Below are 21,901 nucleotides of genomic sequence, written 5' to 3' on the forward strand. Positions count from 1 at the left end.
TACCTCCATTCACATTTTTTTTTAGGGATACACAAATGAAAAATGTTTGAAAACCACTGCATTGGGTTTCAATTTCTACAGGGGGTCTGTTCTAGGTACACAGGGGAGTTCCCAGGAGTCTGTTTTAGGTATAGTTGGTGCTTAATGCTTTTTACTAATTAATGGTTTGGATGAAGGAATAGAAAGCTTCCTGATCAAGCTTACAGATAGCAAAACTGGGACCGGTTGCAAACACTTTGGGAGATAGGATTCTAACGACTTTTGAAACTGTGCTATAGACACAATTAAATTTAAAAGCCAAATGCAAGGTGCTACACCTAAGAGGCAAGTACAAATGCTCAAAAAGCCCGAGACTGAATTAATTCAGCTTTTACAGGTTAGTCTAAGCTGCAAAGTTTGAATCAATAAGCAAATGAACAAGCATTCACTTTTGATTCAGAAAATGTAGCCACATACCTGTAATGGCTCAAGCCAGAAGCCAGAGGGGCGCTACAGCACAACTCTCTGGCATGTAGCCAGCATGGGCTTTGTGTTTGCTTCTTCTTCCTGCTGCCCCTGAGGTCTCTGGGATTTGCAGTCCACAATCACAGCAGAAGGACTCTGTAGGGTTGTTCATCACTTCCTTTTCCTGCTTTCAGGTGCCTCTGGGATTTGTAATCCAGTCACAGCCAGCAGTAAGTTTTTTAGCAGAGCAGGGCTGCTCTGTGTTTAAAGGAAGGGAAGTTTAATCCCCTTCCCTGACCTGAGACCCCAGCCAGAGTTTGCCTGGGGAGGGCAGGGGGCAGTGAGCCATACAGTGAGGACAGGCCAGTGAGCCAGCCTTCACTGCTTCAGCCAGGGAACAGAGGGATGGGACCAGCTGTGCTCTCTGGATGGAGCAGATAGCACAGCCCAGCCCAGGGCTGCAAAATACTGGGATGCTGGGGGACTCTAATTTCATTTGAACCAGGAACGGGTCCAGGACATAAGTTTCATAAACTGGTTTGACCTAAGTCAGTTAAGTCTGATACTACATTCAACCGGATTAATCTTAAACCAGTTTCAGCCATTTTCAAACTGGTTTCCATGCACTGAACTTCTATCCTATTACAGGTTTAAACCAGTTTCTGATCACTTAAACTGGTTTCTGTGTAACTTGTGTCCCTAGCCAGGGAGGAAAAAACAAATGTACAAATACGGAATATGGGATAATTGGCTAGGCCAGGGTTGCTCAACCTTTTCGTGTGGCAGGCTGAATGAGTGGTACAGGGCCCATCTGTAGGCCAAGTCGGATATGCCAGGATCAGGCCCCTTGCCACCTCCATTCTGCCCATCGTTGGATGAATCATCGTTCTGCCCCATCATTCTGCTCCACATTAATGGATCAGGCCCCACACTGCCAGATAGGGACCGTGTACCACCTCCTTGAGACATGTGCCCCTAGATCAGGGCCCCACACCACCTCTCTCAACCATGCCACCACCCTAGGGTTCCACACTGCTCAAAACACCTCACTCAGCTCTTTACTGCTGGTACTGTCTCCTTCATCCCCCTCCCTCACCTCCATGCTGCTGGCACCAACATCCTAAGCTCTGCATCCCCTCCCTTGGCTCTGTGCTATTTCCTTGGGGCTCTCTGACACCAGATCTGGGCCACATGCTGCCTCTGCTTGGCCCTGCACTGCAGGTTTGGGCACCACACTATCTCCAGCTGGCCTCTGGGTGCCTGGACATGTCCTCATGCAAATCTAGCATTCTGTCCAGCTCACAGAGCTCCCCATGGGTCCACACATTTGGCATCAGGGGGGATGCAATTGATGCCTTGCTACCAAATTTTCAGACTTGTGGGGATCCCTAAGGGCTAGATGGTGCAGGTCTGCAGACTGGAGCTGGCCTGCAGGCTAAGAGTTGAGCACACTGGAATTAGGCAGTAGTAATGCCTAAAAGTATTGGGAATTGTGGTGGATTAAAGACTCACCATGAATGCAGCACATTGTTTAGTCTCAAAAAAAGTGCAAATGCACTTTGGAGGTACAGTGACAGTATTATCTATAAGACATAAGGGGTGACAGTATTATTGCATTTAGAACTGGATATTGTGTGCAGGTCTGGGCCCCACATTTTAAGAAGGGTATGGAGAAACTGGAGAGGATCCTGATATAAGTGACAAAAGTGATAATGGGTTGGAATGCAAGCCATATGAAGAAGATCTGGACAAACTAAATAAATTTAGTTCAGAAAAAAATAAGATTAGTGGCAGGGACAGGATAACAGTTTTCAAATATGTGACAGGCTTCCATAAAAGAGACAGAACAGTTTTTCCTTGCCACAGATGGCAGACCATGAAGCAAAGACTTCAGTAAAGCAGATTTAGGTTAAATCACAGAAAAGCTACCTTATTGTCAGAACTGTAGGACAATGGAATAGTCTGCTGGTGCCCTGTCTTCCTGTGTACACCCTGTAGGGGGCAGTAAATAATGGGTGCATCTACAGAAGGTACTTTACTATGCAGTAGAGCCAATTATACAGACATTTACTGCACATGAATTGGCTCTAATCACAAGTAAATTTGCTACCTGTAAATGCAAGTGACAAATTTACTTCTGAGTAGTTACTGCACATTAGTATAGATGCCTGATTGGAAGCAAATGTGATCCCGGTCAGCTAGGAAGCAGGGGGGTGGGAAGATGCCTGACTAGGAGCAAATTGCTCCCTAACCCCAGACGCTGCCTACTGTTGCTGTGGTGGGCTCTGCCATCGAAGCCTGGGAGGAGACAATGTTCTTCTGCCCCAGCAGCAAGGAACTCGCGGTGCCAGCTCTGTAATCACAGGGCTTACTCTGGCAAATCCTCAACTCCCAGCTTGAGTCCTGTGGTCACAAGGCCAGGCAGGGAGAGTCTAATCTCCTAGTTCCAGTCCAGTGGTCAAGGGGCCTGTTCTGGGAGAGCCTTATCTCCCAGCACCAGCTCTACAGTCACAGGGCTAGCACTGGGAGATCCTTCTCTCCCAGCACTGGACCTGCAACTGTGAAGCTTGTGCAGGGAGAGAAGGATCTCCCAGCCTGGGCTCCATGATCATGGAGTGGGGGCTGAGAGATCCCTGCTGTCGGAGCAGAGGGAAATTGTCCCTCCCCAGGCTCTGGTGGTGGAGCCTCCCTCAGCAGCAGGCAGCTCCCAAGGGAAGGGAGCAATGTCCCAGCCCCCACCAGGAGACAACAATCTCCTGGGTCCTGGGCTAGAATCCAGGGGGAGTCTAGAGCTCCCCCTCACCGCTGCAGGGGCCCACTGCAGGGCCACAGGGAGAGGAAGCAGTCTGCTGTGGGGAGCAGTAAATCTGCTCCTGCATCGCTGCACATGAAGACATGTGCCTGCAAGAGTTTACTCTTGAGCAATTTACTTAAGAGTAAACTGTTCCTGGATTATTTGCACGTTCAGACATATCCACTGTGGAGTACCCAAGATCAAGTACAATAGAGGGTGCTGCTCCCCAGCTCTCACAGGCATCCAACTTAGTGCCAGAGTGTCTCTTTCTCTACCCTGTTGCATCTTTAGTAAGTTTGGCCATAATTCTACTGTCCTTAAAAAAAGCTAGATGGCCTGTGTGTACTGATCACAGGAGACTTTTATAGCATCATCCTGTGGCTCAGGAAGCAACCAGTTGATAAACTGTTGACAGGAAGCTGGCTGGAGAAAATCTGTGTTGAAGAATATGCCTATACGCCTTGAAGACTTGAGAGCTTTCATTTACAGGAAACCAATTATCATTTCATTACACTTAAAATCAGAGCTGGAGAATGTGGAAACACTTAAACATCATGTGGAAAGCCCATTTCAATGCGGTGTTGGAACATTTTCCTGAACTGCTTCCAAATGTTTGCTTGCAATGAACTGCTTTCCAAAAAGAAAAACAGCCAGAATCACATTGTGGCTGCTGTTACCTAGCAAGCTGAAGGCTGATATTTAGCTATTGACCTTCAGAATAGTAAGTGGAATGGTCTTCCTGGAGCGAGTAAAACAGAGAGAGGTTGGATCAAGTGCCATTTTAATCAATCCAAATTCTGACACTGGCTGCCAAAAGAAAGTCTGTTTGAGTATTTTATTTATTGGTCAAAACTTCCAGCATGTAGCCAAAAATGTAATCTAGTAAAATGCACATATCAGGATTGTGTGCGTACAGCCCTGATGTTTTTATGCAACTGTTTGTTGCTTGCATGTTTGTTTGGGTTTTTTGACATTATGACTGATACTGCTAAGTACCATAACTGGGGAATCCTTTGCTAAACTGCATAGCCATACCCACAAGGCAATGGCCTTTAGATGCATATTAATGGATTTGTATTGCAATCTCTAAGTCATACTAATTCAGATTTGTCTTCCTTATCTATCAGTAACTTATGTTCAAAGCCCTGAATAGAAATCTTTCTGGGTGTCATGCTTTATTTAAATGTTAATTGGGTATGAATTTATAGTACTGACAGACTTGAAGTGGACCACCTAGAGAATGCACCTGTACAAGTCTCAAGCTGAGGCACAATTCTTGTCATTGTGCATCTGCTGGGAGGATATCCAGGCACATCACTCCTTGGACTTGTTAACACCACCTCTGGAGCAATTGTCTAATAGTAGAACCTAATGACTTAGGAAACTATGCTATAGACAAAATTAAATTCAAAGCCAAATGTAAGGTACTACATCTAGGGACAGACTTCTAAATTTAGCTCCCTGCAATTTGTGACTGATAATGGAAATATTTTATCCCAAGTTACTGGATTGAGGGAGAAGTTGATGATTTCTTACCCCAACACATTAACAATGCTGTTTCTACTGCCGTTGTCTACATATTCCTTTATGCTCAGCCATATAAACTACTGCTATTTCCTTAATAGCACATTCCTGGATGGCAGAGTCATGGTAGAGAATAAATCCCTTTCAAACAAGATTCCTTCTCCAAACATCTTTTTTTCTTTCTTTTAATAAGAAAATTGTTTTATACTCAAATATATTTTTACCTTTCTTAAAATAATACTGTCAGGGAACAGATGTATCCTTCCTTGCCCCTCCTCCCCACACTTATTTGGCTTTCCACATTTAGTTTTTCTTTTTTTTTTAACGTGACGTATGATTACTGTATCCCAGACAAAACAAAAGTCCCCATAGAACTAGGTCACAACAGGTCACAAATAAACTCTGAAGGGCAAACCGGGAATACTTCCATACTTCTCCATTTACAAAAATGGCTCAATCTGCTTTTCTTTCTCCTTTTAAGTCATGTTCTCAGGAAAAAATTAGAAGTCTTTTTTTTTTTTTTTTATATGGCTCTCTAAGTACTTCCCATAAAGTTGATTATTTTTTTTCAGACTTGGAGGATCATTTTGACTCAAGACCATAACTGGAAGTTAATGGATTGGTAGATCACATCTATGATAATCACATCTATGATAACACAGATGTGCAGTACATCAATGTTGGTGCAGTTACTGTTATAATCAATGAGACAGCATTATCCAGTAGATATGAAACTGAAGTAAAAAAAGAATAGTTTTGTCCTTAGCTCTGAACTGAATACTCCTTTAAGCTCTGGAATAGTTGCACTTGTTCCTTTGTAAGAACTTTACTTTTTTCTATAAGCCTTCAATGTATACATCAAATATTAGAATTTATGCTATAAGTTGATAAAATTTAAGTTGAAGCTTAATGGATGACCAAACTGTAAACAAAGTGAAGAGCTCTCTCTCATAAATGAGGTTTTCCCCAATATCACTTTACTACTGTTGCTGAGAAGATGCAGTCCATCATAGTCAGATACCTTTATCAGAAAACTAGAACATTACCACGGTTCACTTCCACAAGAGGTGCCATTAATAGTAACAATAGCTGCATCAGTGCTGTGTTTGTATTTGAAGCTTTTTAATATGTTACATCATCTTTATCTTAAACATTCATACACAAACCATTGAATCTGCCTTAAAATGGGATCTCTTAAAACTTTTTTTGGCCCAACATTACCGTTTAACTTGCATAAGAGACCATCTTAGATGTATTTTATCTTTATCTTTATATTTCTTTAAACATTATTCCAGATATATAATGGAGGTCCACAGTTGTTCAAGTAATGAAAAGCGATGGGGTCCGTCAGCATTGATTTAAGCCTTTTTCCAAGTGACTCCATATGTTGTTAATAGAGAATTACAAGTGAAAAAAAATCAAACACAGTGAGAAGTAAATGTCAGCATTTTTTGCTACCAAGTCACATTCCTCTATCCAACATGTCTGAGTTTAAATTCTCTATTGTCATCAACAGTTTCCATTAGAACTGAGCTATCTGTAAATACACTGAACTGCTGTCTAATTATGGATAAATAAAAATATATTTGTTACCAGAGCTATCCCTAGGGGTGTTTGGGGCCTGGGGCATATCAGCCTGTGCGGGGCCTGAGAGAGGGGCGGGGGGTGATGAGCGGCCAGATAAACCGATCTAATGGAAAAATAATATTTGTTATGAAATATACCATAGTAAAATGAACTACAGGTATTTTGAGCCTTGAGAACTTATAGTTCCTGTCTATGAATTTACTCACTCTGTAATAGAAAGGTTTCTCCTTTTAAGCCTTAAAATTGCAGTTCTTCTAGCAATATACTTAAGTAAAATCGTATGGTTTGTGTAATAGAGCAATAATAGGCTCTCAGCTTCAATTTAAACCAGTCCTAAATTATGGAAATTCATATGCTTTCAGTTGTCATTGTTTATAACAAACAAGAATTAGAGCCCTGTCATCATGAACAGATCACATTGCAGCTTTATAGTCTTTAATCTGATGATATCCAAGTGCTTCAGAAACATTTAATGAAATAAGGCTCTAGCAATCCTATGAGCCAGATCAGGATCAAGCTAAAATGTAAGAAGATAAATTAATGACTCATGGCTCCCAAATAAAGGTAAAAATAAAATAAAAGTAAAACAATATTTTATCTATCAACCCAAGCTATTCATTAGTGCTTTAAACTATTCTGGAATCACTTAACCTACTACTGAAATGAGCCAACTTCAAACGGCACAAATTGTTTAGAAAAGTTGAAAATGATATTTCATAGATTTCAATTCAACCATATAAAAAAAATTACATTTTGATAAGGCTAAATTGCTTTCATGGTGAGCTTAGGGACCCAAGTTTGATCGTTATAATATAAACACGTGAACATTTTGACGGGCTGATTACATACATTTATATATATATCTATAATATATAATATATCTATATCACACAAGACAAAATATTATGTATTTTATTTTATATCAATAAAAATTCCACAAATTAATTATTAGGTTTAATATCAGTATTCTAACTGACCAATGTTATTTTGATTTAATAGGCTTTGTTTTTGAAAATACTACAGGTACTCGGTTTGTTTAATTGGTATTGAAACTACTCATACTTAATGGCTCTAATTGGTGGCCTGTATTGGATTTAGTACTTAGCCTGAAAATATACTATTGCAACTGTTAAAAAGAAATACAATTTTAAAAATACCATGGAGCCAGTTAGCAAGTTAGTTAGCCTAGCAGCTAGCCTGCCTAGCAGGGAGCCAGCTTGAGGAGCTGGGCAAGCTGGCCAGCTACGAAGTCAGGCAGGCCAAACAGCTGGCAGGCAGCCAACAGCTTGAGGGAGACAGCCAACAGGAGAGAAGGAGAACTCACCAGCCAGGAAGCCCACCACTGGCCAGACAGGCAATTCAGGGATATTAGCAGTCCAGGGAGCTTGGTTTCCTGCCGGCCAGCCTTTCTGCACAACCGGTGTTAACAGTACTGGTGTAAGCAACAACTCTTGATGAGAAACTATTATTCTAGAAGATTTCTGACAACTATAGTAATAATGTAATAGAGCACAACAAGACAACAATGTACCTCATTGAAATTTAGGTAAGAATTTTGAGTAGGAATGATTGGAAAAATCTTTATCCTGGAAATTTGTCCAGATGCTTGAATTAGCACCACTACTCTTGAAAAAACTAACATAGAGATTCTGCCTGTCTTTAAAATTTCTCAAGAGATACAATACAATACAATACAGTGTATTAGGATTTGTAATTACAACTTCTAATGCAGAAATCTAGTTCTGTAAAGTCAGCAATTTTTTCCAAAGGAAATAGTTTTTTTTTTTTTTTTTTTTTTTTTAAAGAAATGAGTTTTGATTTTAAAAATAATGTTCTCTCAGAAGTGTCCAGTTTCTATGAAAAGTTTCAATTATGGGGGGGAAAGTCAGGCAGAAAACCTAAATTTTTGATTGAGAAATGCTGCCTTAGTGCCTCATTGGAGCTAAACTATAACTGTCGCATGTCTACAAACTTCTCTGTGCCTAGCTCTGCAATATGACTCTCACTTTCAATGGGCTATAGCAGGGGTGGGCAAAATACAGCCTTGCAGGCTGGATTTGGCCCAGAGGTACTTTGTCTGGCCCACAGCAGGTTTCTTGGTCCCGTGTGGTCCAGGCACTGTCTGGCTGTGGCACGTCTTGCCGCCGCCCTCTGGGCACACAGCAGGGCTGGGGTGGCTCCGCAGCTGGACTGCCTTTCTAGGCTGGCCAGGCAGTGGCAGCTTCTGCCGTCTGCCACTGCTGCTGGCCCCAGCCCCATGGTACCAGTGGGGACCCATGCTGCACAGCCCTGACCCTGCATGTCCTGCACCTGCTCTGAACTCACCTGCTCATGCTGAACAGTGGCAGCAGCAGTGCTGGCAGGTAGAAACTGTTGCTCAGCACTGGGAAAAAGCAGCCCCTCCCCCTCCCTACTGCTCCCTGCTAGCCACCCAGAGCCCACACTCGGCTGCCCTGCAGCTCCTCTGCACTGCTACCGCTGCTCCACGAGTCAGCCTGGGGGCAGTGGTGACAGCAGCAGAGCCACAGGGCACTCCAGCATGGGTACTGGGCAGCTGTAGCAGGGAGCGCTTGGCAGAGGGGCCACTTTTCCCCAGGGCTGGGCAACAGTCTTTGCCTGCTCAGTGATGCTGCTGTTGCTGTTTAGCAAGAACAGGTAAATCCAGAGCAAGTGCAGGGCACACTAGGTCAGGGCTGTAGCATGGGACACTGCTGATCCAGTCCTGCTGGGGTGAATCCCAAGCGGATGTGGGGTGCACTGGGGCTGCATGCTGTTGGCTGTGTGGGGAGGTGCTGCAGTGCGCGAAGGCTCTGGGCTGTTGCGGGGCAGGGGTGGGTGCCGACCTGCTCAGAGACATGCACAGGGACTCCCATGCACACTCCACCATACCCACAAACCCTCCCCTGCAAACCCCACAACCACACCCACCTCCACAAGCAATCAGATGCTGCACAAACACTGCACTCACCCACTCCCTCTCCCACACCTCCACAAACCCCACTCCCCTTCCCACATGCACCACACCACACCCCCTCCACATGCCTTTGGGCAGAGCCCCGTTCGCTGCTATGCGTGCACACCCCACACACACACCACACCCCCTCTCCCCTGACACACACACACACACACACCCAGCCACCCTCCCCCTCCACACACCCCAAAAAACTCATACCCAGTGTTGCCTCTAAGCTGTGTGGTGCATACGGATGTGCAGGCGTGCTCTTGCCATGCTAGCAGGCATGCCTGCGCGGCCTTGCATGCAGCACAGCTTGGAGGGAATACTGCCCATACCCACCCACACATCTGCAAAAACACACCCTCCACAAACCACTCATACCCACATACACACAAATCCACACACACACACACACACACACACACACACACCCATAGCCCCCAGAAACCCCATACCCCCCACAATATACAAGAGTAAGACTTCATTTTGAGCTATTATGCAATCACCTCTATATACACAATACAAATACACACAAATAGAGGTTCACTGATACATCTGTCCCACACTGCATTGGCACCAATGAAAGGAAAACCGACATTATTGGCAATCAGCTTTTTTTGGCTGATGTGGCCATAATGTTGCTGATAAATGCCATATGCATGCACACAGCCACAGCACAGCATGCAGGCAGCCAGGAGTGCAGCCCCAGCTGATAAGTCTGTTGTGGGGGAAACGGCATTGGGCAAAGGAAGGGGCATGGGGGGGGGGGGGCAGACCGAGGCCCTTGCAGTGAGGGAGTGGGGCTGGGGCAGGGCCAAGTGCTGCACAGACAGGGTGGGGCAGGGCACAGGATGGAGTCATGAGTGGCTTGTCCAGGGGTCGTGGGGGGCAGCTCCCACCACTGCACACACCCCAGGTGGGCATGCGGGGTGTGGGCCCCCTGGATCTGTGCGTGGGGCAGGAGCGGGCTGCTGTTGTGAGCTGAGGCCAGGGGCAGCACTGGGCTATTCTCAGCAGGGGGGGCTGGGCTGGGCTGGGCTGGGCTGGGCTGAGCTGGGCTGTGCTTGGGGTGGGCAGCAACAGGGGAGGGCTACACCCATCCCAAAATTTGCTGTAGGTCCCTCGTAGCTGTGCCACCACTGCCTACCCCAAGCACAGCCCAGCCCATCACCAGGAAGAGCCTGGCACCTCCCCATACCCCAACCCGCAGCAGCAGCCCACCCTTACCCCGCACACAGATCTGGGGGGCACACCTCCCCCCACCCATGCCCTCCTGGAGTGTGTGCAGTAGCAGGACCTGTTCCCCCCACCACACACCCTGGACGAGCCGCAGCTCCGTCCCACACGACGCCCTGCCTGGGCTATGCAGTGCCTTCCCCCTGCCCCAGGCCCAGCCCCACTCCTTCCCTCACTGTAGAAGCCTTGATCTGCCTGCCCCATGCCCCTTCTCTCCCCCCACAACAGACTTACCAGCTGGACCCTGCTCTCCATGCTGCCAGGCCACATATCAGCAATCAGATTCGTATGGGCGGATATGACTCGTTAAAAGTCAGCCATCAGTATTGGCCCAAGAGTCTCTATTGGTGCACCCCTACAGACAAACCAGGACAAAAATATTTTTTTAAAATAACATTAAAATGGTATTGTGGATGCTTGATTTTTAGTATATTTTTTTCTCCCCAGTTCCAATATGGGAAACCCGCTTCCCAAATGGCATACTTCTGGAGTAAAGGGAAGGGCTTCTGGTGGCAAAGGTCAGGGGTTAGGGGGCAGTACTTCTAGTTCCAAGATGGCAACCAGGGGTGTGGCACCTGATAAGGGGCAGGGCTATCCTTGCAGCCCTCAACAGCTCACCAAAACTCGTTAGGCGGCCTTCCAGCCAAAATAAATTGCCTGCTGCTGGGCTACAGCCAGAAGTCTCATGAGCCCAGCATGAAGAGAAGAACATGAAGCATTTGAACTGCAACTCCCAGGAAAATATGCAGCACTCTCTTAACCAGTTCTGTTTTGGTTTTTGATCTCTCTTTTTTTTTTTTAAAAGACCAAAAAGTCTACATTTTCCTTGTAGAGATAATTTTCTTTACAATCAGATTTAGCTGCTAACTATAAAATAGGACTTTTATACCTGCTACCCATGATAACAAGAATACCTACATAGTTTGTACCAAGATAACTTATGACTTACGAGGGGAGGCCAAGGCAACTGGGCTTGTTTAATGACTTATGAGAGGTTGAGGGAACTGGGCTTATTTAGTCTGCAGAAGAGAAGGCTGAGGGGGAAAGACTCAGGCAGACTTTAACTACCTGAAGGGTGTTTCCAAAGAGGATGGAGATAGACTGTTCTCTCTGGTGGCAGATGACAGAACAAGGAGCAATGGTTTCAAGTTGCAGCAAGAGAAGTTTAGGTTAGATATTGAGAAGAATTTTCTTACTACAAGGGTGCTAAAGCACTGAAATGGGTTACCTAAAGAGGTGGTGAAATCTCCATCCTTGGAAATGTTTAAGGCCCAGCGTGACAAAGCCCTTGCTGGAATGATCTTGTTGGGGATGGTCCTACTTTGAGCAGGGAGTTGGACTAGATGACTTTCTTGAGGTCCATTTCAACCCTAATCTTCTATGATTCTAAGATAACCTATCTAATCATTCACAGTATTTGAATGATAAGTATGGAGGTGGAAAATTAAAAAATGTGCACCCCTCTGGTTGACCATCACACAACTGATTCTTGGAGTATTGAGACATGCACGCACCTAAACCTAATGTGGGCTTATTACTGACAGTTTAACCAAGAAGATTCATAACGAAAGACCTTGCTTAGGTCATAAGGCATTGGGACATTGTACAATGAATAAGAATTCCTTTTCCAGTATGGTTGTACTTCAAAAGCATATGTATATACCAAGTAAAGCATGCTTATCTGGATTACTGAAAAACATTAGCCTGATGTCATAATTCTACAGAACTGCCTGGAGTTCAATTAACTTTGCAGAAGTAATGAAAAATGTAGATGTGTTGATAAATAAAATGGCCTCATGGCTCACTGAAATCACAGTATCCATTGTGTACAACTATTCGGATGACCACTGATATTTACAAATATATGCAAGAACCCAGAAAGCTTTTCAGTTTTCCAGGTATATGCTATTAGTTCCTTCCATTACTGATGCTATCAAAACACAGAAACAATAGCAAAGTCACAAACCATCTGCCTTTTTTAACAAAGCAATTCAGTGTATGCTTAGTCTTCCGCTTACTATACATATGTCCAGTATTTATCTCAGTGTGGCTATGATTTCAGTTGGGGTATCTATGTCCTTTTAGAATATAAAATTAAAGCATAATAGAAAAGAAACTGTAATGATTTCAGCGCAAGCCAAAAACACCCTCAATATGTCCAATGTAGAGTTTGGTAAACACTACTGACATAGTGTTCACTCTGCCATGAGCTGAATGCCCTCAAATCTCACTGGCTACAATAGAAGGTGAAGGCACTGTACCATGGTGACTTGTAGGGGATGCACCTGGGTGCATGTGCACCCCTTGAGATTGGGCGTGCACCCCCTGGAAGTGACAGCTGTGAATCTGAAAGTGATAGCGGAAGTGCACTTCCGGTTTCACCGCTGGAGGTGGGGGGGCGTGTCTGGGCTTGGTGATGGGCTGCTGGGGATCACCACCCCCCTCCCATCAGTGAGCTGGTGCCCCCAGAAAGGGAGGAATCAATCGCCAATGCACTGTACATCCTCATGGTGGGCAAGAACTACAGTGTCAACAATACATACTCCTCCTATTATTCTCCCATCTTAATTTATCAGAGGGCTTTTTGTTTTCATTATGCAATTCATCATTGAGTGGTAAAGTTTCTGGCTGTGAACAACACAAGGAACATTGAGGTGTTCAGACTGTAGGTTTCTAAACTGCTCCTGTGAAAGCAACTGTCAAAGATGACAGATATTTATTCTTTCCTGGTGTATCTTCACTGGAATCAGCAGAGCTTGAAAGCAACAGCAAAGTTACACCAAGGATGAATTCATTCTATCCATTTACTATCTGTCTACTTTACAAAATACTGGTGTCTTGGATTTAAGACACTGTTCTGTGCCCAATACATTTATATGTTTGAAGTATGTATTAAAGATGATGAACCAAATCCTTAGGATCCCTTTGGCCAATTCACCTACACATAAATAGCCATAAACCTGACAGGTCTTGTCACTTGAATCCCCCTGTGTCTGGGGAATTTGGGGACGCATATAGAGCTCTAATGACAATGTGTAAGCCAGTCCTGTTCCTGGCTAGGGACAGACATCACATATAAACCAGTTTAAAGCTAGGGACAGACATTCAAAAAGTCTGAGCCTGAACCAATTCAATCTTTGCAGGTTAATCTAACCTGGCAAGGCTGAATCACTTTGTAACTGCACAGACATCCCAGAAATGCCATGCCTGCAGTGACTCATGTTAGAAGCCAGGGGGCACTAAAGCAGGCCTCCCTTCCCTTGCACAACACTGAGCTGAAGGGGGGGATGCGGCCAGGCCCAGACGCTCTGATGGACCCAGCAGGGAATTGATAAGTGTTTATCACCCCTAACTCAGTGTTTATCATCTTGTTAAGAACACAACAGAGGGACATTACCAGCTACCTGTTGATTCAGCAGGGATGGTAGCCAGCATGTGGTCTGCTAGTTAACACACAGACACTTCCTCAGCAAGGGGAGGGGGGAATTCCTGCTTAGCAGGGAGTGGTAAGGGGGAGGGAGGAGGGAACAGCCCGCAGTCTTGCCCAAGCTGCAGCCAGGGAGCAGAGGGGTGGGGCCAGCCCTGCTGCTGGGTAGAGAGCCCACCCAGCTCAGAGAGCATGTCAGGATGCTGGGTGACTGGTTTAAGTTAAACCAGGAAAGGGTCTGAGACAGACATTGCATAAACCTGTTTGAGCCTAATCAGTTAAGTCTGATACTACATTCAACCAGGTTCATCTCAAACTGGTTTCAGGCATTTTTCAAACTGGTTTATGTGTAACGTCTGACCCTAGCCTAAGTGATCAGAAACTGGTTTAAACCTGTAACAGAACAGACATTCAGCGCACATAAACCAGTTTGAAAAATGGCTGAAACCAGTTTGAGATAAACCTGGTTGAATATCATAGATTTCATAGACATTAGGGCTGGAAGGGACCTCGGAAGATCATCAAGTCCAGCCCCCTGCCCAAAGGGCAGGAAGTCAGCTGGGGTCATAGGATCCCAGCAAGATAAGCATCCAGTTTGCTCCTGAAGGTGTTCAATGCAGGCGCTTGAACCACTTCCGGTGGCAGGCTGTTCCAGACCTTGGGGGCTTGGACAGTAAAGAAATTCTTCCTTATGTCCTGCCTGAAACGGTCTTGTAGTAGTTTATGACCATTCGACCTAGTTGTCAACCCTTGGGGTGCTCTGGTGAACAAACATTCCCCCAGATACTGGTGGTCACCCCTGATAAACTTATAGGTGGCCATCAGATCACCCCTGAGCCTGCACTTTTCCAGGCTAAAGAGCCCCAGGACTCTCAGCCTGTCATCGTAGGGTCTGCTTCCCTGACCTCTGATCATGCGCATGGCTCTTCTCTGGACTCTCTCAAGCTTCTCCACATCCTTTTTGAATTGTGGAGCCCAAAACTGGACACAGTACTCCAGCTGCAGCCCCACCAAGGCCGAGTACAAGGGGAGAATGACGTCCCGGGATTTGCTTGAGAAGCATCTATGGATGCAGCCAGCGTTTTGGTCGCTTTGCTAGCCGCAGCATCGCAGTGCAGGCTCATGTTCATCTTGTGGTCAATGATGACCCCCAAGTCCTTTTCTTCCACAGTGCTAGCCAACATAGCACTGCCGAGCCTATAAGGATGCTGCAGGTTTTTCTTCCCAAGGTGGAGAACCTTGCATTTATTGGCATTGAATACCATCAGATTCTCGTCCGCCCACTTGCTGAGCCTGTCCAGGTCAGCCTGGATCACCCGCCTGTCTTCTGGTGTGGATGCTTTGCCCCAAAGTTTGGTGTCATTGGCAAACTTGGCCAGTCCACTTCTGACTCCAGTGTCCACATCATTAATGAACATGTTGAACAGTATGGGTCCAAGGACAAAGCCTTGGGGGACCCCAATGGTCACTGGACACCATGATGAATGACTTCCATCAATTACTACCCTCTGGGTCTGACCACGGAGCCAATTTTCCAGCCAGCGGATCATGCAGGAACCAAGGAGACAATTAGCCAGTTTCTCCAAGAGGTGATCATGGGAAACCAGATCGAAGGCTTTTTTGAAGTCGAGATATATGACATCAATCTCTTCTCCTTTGTCCAGGTGATAGGTCACCTGGTCATAGAAGGAAATGAGATTCGTCAAGCAAGACCTACCTGCAACAAACCCGTGCTGGCTATCCCTTAAGATGTTGGCGTCGGCCAGTCCATTAAGGATGGCCTCTTTAATAAACTTTTCTAAGATCTTCCCCGGGATAGAAGTCAGGCTGATGGGCCTATAGTTAGCTGGATCCACTTTCCTCCCTTTCTTGAAGATAGGCACCACATTGGCCTTCTTCCAGTCTTTGGGCACTTCACCAGAGTGCCAAGAGTTTTCAAAGATCCGTGCTTAGAGGCTCGCCTATGATGCTCGCCAGCTCCTTGAATACCTTGGGGTGAAGATTGTCAGGGCCGGCTGACTTGAAGGTATCCAGCTTCTCAAGATGTTCCTTCACGAAGTCAGCATTTATGGAGGGCAGGGGATCACCCTCACCTGGACTTCCCTGTCCCGTAGCGGGCATGGGCGTCCCATGGGACTGATGAAAGACAAACACAAAGTGCCTATTTAATAGGTTGGCTTTTTCCTGGGCGTCAGTTGTCAGTTGCCCCATCTGGTTCAGCAGGGGTCCAATGTTGCCCCTGCTTTTCCTCCGGCTCCCCACATATCTGAAAAAAGGACTTTTTATTGTCCTTGATGCTCAAAGCTAGTTGGAGTTCAGTTGCAGCTTTGGCTTTCGTGGTATGCTCCCTACAGGACCGGACCAGTGCAGAATAATCCACCTTGGAGGTGACTCCCATCCTCCATCCTTTGTAGGCCTTTCTTTTTAGCCTCAGGAGGTCTGCTAGGTCCCTGGAGAGCCAGGGGGCTGCTGTGCCCTCTTGCTGCCTTTCCTCCGAGATAGAATAGACTTAGCTTGTGCTTTGAGGATCGCTCCCTTGAGGAGCAACCACTCTTCTTGAACTCCCCTCTCCCCGTGGTCATGGTCCCTTAGGGCCTCACTGACAAGCCTCCTGAGCTTGTCAAAGTCAGCTTTCCTGAAGTCAAGGACTTCCGTGTTGCTGACTGACTTGCCAGCTTTTTGGCGGATGGTGAAGGTGATCAGCTCATGGTCGCTGTCACCCAGCTTTCCATCGATCACTAGGTCACTGACTAGGTCATCCCCAGTAGCCAGTACCAGGTCAAGCAGTGCTTTGCCTCTCCTTGCCCATAGACTTCTTGAGTCAGGTACAGGTCATCCACGCACGAGAGGAAGCTTTGCGACCGCTCAGATTTTGTTTAAAACTTAAACCAGAGTCACCCTGCATCCTGGCATGCTCTGTGGGCTGGGCTCTCTGCTCCAGCCCAGCAGGTAGCCCCACCTCTCCACTTCCCAGCTGGAGCAGGGAAAGGCAGGGATAGGCAGGGTCAAGGGTCTGGCTAGAGAGGAGTTTCATTCATCCCTCCCTGTCCTACCAGCAGGGACCTGAGCTGGGTCTTCCGGGCGCCCTCCCTTCGCTGCTGCACCTGCGGGTCAGCATGACCCCTGAGGGGACAGGGAGAGGGTTTTTTCTCCCTTCTATCCCCACTGCCCCCAGGAGACCACAGCTGGGTCTGCCCACCCCAACTACTGCCAACCAGGAGAATAAGCCCCCTCCTGTCCCCTCTGCCAGACACCAGAGGGAGGGGGAATAACCCTGGTCCCTGCCCCCTGGCCCCCCACACCCTAAAGGGCCCTGCCAGCTGGTGTCTGGCCCTGCCAAGTGGGTGGGCTTCCCAGGCCAACTTGGAGGTGGCGGCAAACCCAGAAACTGGCAGCCGCCACCACGGTGCCCCCTGCCTTGTGCATCACCCAGGGCTGCGGCCTAACAAGCAGCTGCAGGCTGGCCAGGGCAGGGGGCTGTTCTGCCTCCCTCATCTGCAGCTACTGCTGCCACTGGCACACTTCCTACCCCACCACCCAGAGCAGCTTCTGCCCCATGTGTGGAGCTCTGGCTTCAGTTCCCGGATGCCATGGAAGGCGGGAGGTGCCCAGGTGGAAGGCTTCAGTCCAGGGGCTGCAGCCAGAGCTCCACGTGTGGGGCACAAGCTGCAGGTCCTAAGCTTCGCCCCCTGCCACCTCCTGGCGTGGCTCAGGAGTGGCAGGAATGGGAGGGGGAGTCACTGCAGCAGGCTAGGGAAAGCTGACTTGACCAGGCAGGACTTTCTCCCCTCACCTCCAACTGCGATTCCTGCCACACTGCATGGTGCTGCCTGTGGCTAGGGGAGCTCCCTTCAGCCCAGTGGCTTCAACCTGGGCTGCATTCAGCTGGGCTGAAGCCACCAGGCTGAAGGGAGTTCCCCAGCCCCAAACAGCGCTGTACGGTGCAGCAGGAGCCACAGCTGGAGGCGCGGGGAGAAAGCCCAGCCAGGCCAAGCCGGCTTCCCCATACCTGCTGTGGTGAGTCCCACTCCTGCTGCTCCTGAGCCACTGGGGGGAAGACGGGGGAAGCTTTAGCCTCACAGCCTGTGCCCTTTGCATGGAGCTCTGTCTTCAGGCCCTGGATTGAAGCTTTCCACCCAGGCACCTTCCCCCTTCCAAGGCATCCTGGAGCTGGACCCAGAGCTCTATGCATGAAGCAGGAGTTTCCTACCTCTCACCCAAAGCAGTGCAGCAGTGGCAGTGGCAGCTGCAGGGGGTCAGAACAGCCCCCTGCCCTGGCCAGCCCACAGCTACTTGTTAGGTTGCAGCCCCAGGTGTTACACAGGGTAGGGGGCGTGGTGGTGGCGGCTGCCGGACTTGGGGCCTGTCGGCACCTGAGCTGACCTGAAAAGCCTACTCACCAGTCAGCCAGATGCCAGCCAGCAGGGCCCCTTGGGGGATGGGGGCAGGAACTGGAGTTATTCCCCCTCCTTCTAGTGGAAGGGACAGGAGGGGGCTTATTCTGTCACTCAGCAGTGGTTGGGTTAAGCAGACCTGGCTGTGGTCCCACAGGGACAGTGGGGGTAGACGGGAGAATAAGCTCCCTCCCTACCTCTTCAGTGGCCATGCTGGCCCGTGGCTGCAGCAACAAGAGTTGGGGGGGGGGGCCGCCTGACAGACCCAGCTCAGGTTCCTGCCAGTGGGACAGGAAGAGGGGAATGAAATGCCTCTCCAGCCAGTTAGTGGGGACTGGCCACATGCCCCCAGCACAGCTCCCCTGCAGCTGACGGTCCACTCTAGCACCCCTGGCGCCTGACCTGAGCAACTGCAGGCATGTGCCTGCATAGCTGTGCGATTACAAACCGGCTCAGCCTAGCTAGCGTAGACTAATTTGCAAAGATTGAATCAATTCAAGCTCTGTCTTTCTGAATGTCTGTCCCTAGTCCCTGTGTCCGGGAAGTTTGGGGAAGCATATAGAGCTCTAATGACAATGGGTAAGCCACTCCTGGCCAGGAGGACATGACCAACTAAAAAGCATATGAAATCTATACCCCTGCAGTTCTTGACTCTTTGATTGGCAATGGCTGAAAAGCAGAGCTAAGGGTACTTACTCTACTTCACAGGGAGGAGCACTGTAGAACAGGGGCTCACAAACTATGGTCTGCAGGTGGACACAGCTCACAACAAGGCACAGAGGACCGGTGGTATGGGCTGCTGTTCATACACTCTGCAGTGCTCCCTGCTGCTGTAGAGCCTGCTGCTCTTCCCCATCTTCACTTACCCCTGCTGCAAAGGGATTGGGAATCCACAGTGAGAGTTAACACAGGCAGCTGGCTGCTTCAGGGAGTGGAGACTTGTAACACATGGCTGGGACTGGATCATAAAAAGCAGCCTTAACTGGCAAAAAATTGCCAACCCCTGGTCCAGAGAGAGCCCAAGGACTACCTTTATCAGCTAAAAGCTCGTCTACACTAGAAATATAGCTGCATCAGCAGAGCTCATTAATGCAGAGGCAGCATATGTTGTCAGAAGGTGGTTTTCTGCTGGAACTCTTCTATGAAATGGTGTCTACAACAGAGATTTTAGTTGGTATAATAAGATCAGCTCAAAAGTATCACTTTTCATACTCCTAGCTGAAGTCACTATGCAGGCAGAACTTAATAGTGTTGACCTGATTAATAACGTGTTAAAATGCAATATGCTCTGTCCACCCTAAAATGTAAGATGTGGTAGTTAAAGCTTACTGATAACATGTTTTAAAAATAAACTTTTTATGCTAGTGTTTCTTTTCTAGATTTTTTTTTTTTTTGTAACCCACAGTGGTAATCTGTGTGTACTCAAATTTCAGCAATACACACATGCAGATGAGGTGACTATGCAAAAGTCACATCTTATTTTTAACCCCGGCCAGAAGCATGAATAATGCCACATACAAAAACTGGGACAAGCATATTTAGTAGGCACCAATTAAGGGCCCAACCCTGTAAATCCTTACTTAAGCAAATGATATTCATTCACATGTGAAGTCTGATGTACTTCAATGGGACTAATGGTACACATAGAGATTGCTCATAAGTGAGGCTTTGTTCAATGCATATATTACTTACCTCATCCATTAAATGAATTATGCCTCAATTCTTGTAATGCTGAGACAGATTGATGTACTCAAAGGTAAAGGGTAGTTTAATACTGTCATTTTAGGCAGAAAAAGTTCATAAACTGAGACAATGTAGGTCAGGTACATAAGAAGGTTTCAGGTTAGTATAGGCAGTTAGACAAGGTTCTTTGGGTAAATGTGACTTCTTTTATTATAGCAACTAAGTAGTTTGAAAAAATGTTCTTTGCAAACTTTCCAGTACAAATGTTCTTAGCCCTTGAATTTCAAAGAAGAGCCTTTGTTTCTTGTAATGAAGCCAGATTGTTGGAAACCCCCAACAGTCATTTTTAACTGCAATACCACAAACAGGCATCTCTACAGCATCATTACCCCCAAGATTGGATACTGTCTGCGTACAGGTTGTAAATGCTCATAAGCCTTGACTACAATAATTACAACAGCTTGTACAGGAAATGCCCTACAGCTGATTCGGTACGAGACCATTCAACAGATAAAGCCCAGATCTGTTGCTCCACTTAGGGCAGCGGTTCTCTACCTTCTCAGATTCCCAGCGCCCCTTGGCAAGCCTCTCACCTCTCTTTACTCGGGAGCTGGAGGGGAAAGAGCAGGGCAGTTCTGCCCTTACAAACAACTGGGAGCGAGCAGAGCAACTCGAAACGCCTCCTACACCCTAGTCTCTCTGGAGCATCACGAGGGGACGCCAAGTCCCGGAGACGGCGCTGTGCAGCTGCGCGCGCCTTTATACTAGCCGACAGTGGCGCCCGGGCCGAGAGTTCCGGATTGCGACCGGCGGCTCAGAGCGGTCCCGGAGCAGCGCCAAACGCAGGTGCACCTTTCCGTGACACGGCTGCCCCGCTCCGGCTCCCAGCCCCACCCGCATGTTCCGCGCACAGCGCCGGGCCCCTCCACTGCGATCCCTAAGTGCCCGAGCAGGCAGCGGCCGGAACCCCGCCCGGGCTCGGTCCCGTGGGACCTGCCGCCGCCCGGGACAGAGCCGCCCCAATGCCCTGCGCCGCTACTCACCGTGTCTAGCCGGTCCCGAGGACGAGTGCGCCCCCCCCCGAAAGCTTCCGTGATGCAGAGGCAGCCCCGGCGGCGCGGGCGCATTCCGCTGGAGCCGGATGCAGGCACTTGCCTCTGACTGGCTTCAGCCCGGGCGCAGCTTCTCCGCGCTACGCTACCCCGCCCCGCCCCGCCCCGCCGTCTCCGGCAGCGCCTCGGCCCCGTGGGTCTTGAAGGGAAGAAGGAGGCCGCTGTTCGCGTAGGGAAACGAGAAGCACGGAGCCCGCAGCGCATCGCTGAGCCCAGGCCGTGTGGCTGCGGAGCGAGGAGCCCCACGGCGCCCGCCCCAACTCCAGGCAGCTTGTGGCCGCCGCTGGCTTGTCCCGTGCGGGAAGGCCAGGCCCGTCGGCGGCGCCGGAACACACGGCCCAAAGGTCGCCTGGAGCGCAGAAGAGCCCCGGTTCACCCAGCAGCCCCCTGGGGGGCGCCACATCATGGCCCCGGTGAAGGAGAACGGAGGCCCTGTGTCTCAGCCTCCGTGGGAGGGACGGGTCCAGCCAACAGCTGGGTTAAGTCCTCCCTGGTCTTGACGCGGCCGCCAAACCGAGGGCTTTGCCTGGTGGCTCCTGCATGAAACTGCGGCCGCTGCAGGGTGAGCCCGGCGCTGGGGTGACCCGTTCCCTTGCAGCAGCCTCACAACCCCGTTCTGCTCTCGGGACTGGAGACTCCTGCTCCTTTGCGGAGCTCCGTGCCCCTACCCTGTGCTGCCCAGGTCCAGCTGGACCATTTACACCTCTGAGTTCACTTTTGGTGCCAAAATCAGCTTTCCAGCCA

The 21,901-nt window shown here is 48.3% G+C and overlaps 1 protein-coding gene across 2 annotated transcripts in view; it reads right to left on the bottom strand.

The window, feature by feature from the left end:
- Positions 1–21,178, bottom strand: part of HRH1 (histamine receptor H1) — a 109,570-nt gene extending 88,392 nt beyond the window's left edge. Inside the window, exon 1 of one of the 2 annotated variants that reach the window (XM_059715955.1) lies at positions 21,089–21,178. The gene's annotated coding sequence lies outside the window, so the exon portion shown is untranslated. The remainder of the gene's footprint in view (positions 1–21,088) is intronic. The other variant, XM_059715958.1, reaches the window with a different exon arrangement.
- Between the last annotated feature and the right edge of the window lie 723 nt (positions 21,179–21,901).

The sequence above is a fragment of the Alligator mississippiensis genome, chromosome 12, assembly GCF_030867095.1.
Source record: "Alligator mississippiensis isolate rAllMis1 chromosome 12, rAllMis1, whole genome shotgun sequence".
NCBI classification, from domain to species: Eukaryota; Metazoa; Chordata; order Crocodylia; family Alligatoridae; genus Alligator; species Alligator mississippiensis.